The sequence below is a fragment of the Wasmannia auropunctata genome, unplaced genomic scaffold (genome assembly GCF_000956235.1).
Source record: "Wasmannia auropunctata unplaced genomic scaffold, wasmannia.A_1.0 LD336074.1, whole genome shotgun sequence".
NCBI classification, from domain to species: Eukaryota; Metazoa; Arthropoda; class Insecta; order Hymenoptera; family Formicidae; genus Wasmannia; species Wasmannia auropunctata.
In genome coordinates this window covers 3,903,245-3,904,558 of record NW_012026816.1, presented here as the reverse complement: position 1 = coordinate 3,904,558, position 1,314 = coordinate 3,903,245, and positions in this window count along the sequence as shown.

Sequence of the window (1,314 nt, the reverse complement as noted above, 5' to 3'; positions counted from 1 at the left end):
TATAAAATGTTTTATGTTTTTGAATATTTTATGTTATTTTATGTTATTTTATGTTATTATAACATTACAAAATTTCTTTTATTAACGTTTATGCAAATAAAAATACTCTATAGAATGTATATTGTTATTAATACAAATATTTGCTTTCTTTTCCTCATCTCTCGTCAAAGAGATCTCCCCACTCAACCGTGAAAACCAACTGCGCATGCGCGATTGAACAAAGATGCAGATGGGCGTCCCGTTTTCTGTCTCTTTTTATGTGCTCACGCATTCTTAGCTGGCTCCTCTGTACCTTGGGTTATACTGTGGCTGAAGGTTGCAATACTTTTTTTTAATCGTTTTTGGAACATAGTCTGTTTACCGAGTGATTGGTTTCTACCAATGGATCTAACCAATTATGTTCAATCGCTTCACGAAAAAACTGCAATCCAAAACTCATCAAGAATAAGTTTTGAACGAATGTTGAACAAGGATAAAATGACATCTAGATGCACCTAGGCGAAGTTTCTGACGCAGCCCAAAAGTCTGTGCTCCCGGCAGTCCCGCCTTTAATGGCTTACGCATTTCAGTTTTCACGTTCTCTAGCCAGCTGAAGTGAATAGATACATCTACACGTGATTATTGGACTTGCATACAATTGACTAATTCTATTCATTACGTAAATAAAACGTTGATCACACACATTGGATACATTGGGAAATCAGGTACAAAAAATATAAATAAAAAAAGAATTGTGGAAAACAAAATTGTAGAATTGATCTTATTGATTTTAAAAGAATTATAACTGAGGTTAGATTAATAGTTGTTTTCTATCTACATAATATTAGAAAGTAATAATGTAAATTTAATAATTATTCAGTTTAGCTCTCCTCGATATTAATTGAAATTATGCTCAATTAACGAGTTTTTGCGCGAAACGAAACATATAAAAAATATAAAACACATATATTATCCGTAAATTCATCGATCGAATACAGTCATTGCATCTGGTTTGACGAGTTGGAATGAACGTATTCTGCTTCGGTCGGAATGTTGCATCATTTTAATAAAATTTTTTCAAAGTTTCTGACGAAACCTGCTGGTTACGCGTTTCTTTAAGGATGTTTGGTACCTACAATAGTAACAAAAAGTTAAAGAACTGATTTTGACGAATATACTCTTCTCATATAGTTTGAGTAATAAGGATTGTGCAGAATGTTTTCATTTATTCAGAACTAGAGCACAGAAATGCTTCTGTTGCTTATTTTCTGAGAATTTTTGAATTCTATGGCCAAATCTCTGTCTCTTATACACATCTCTGAGCGGGCTGGCAAG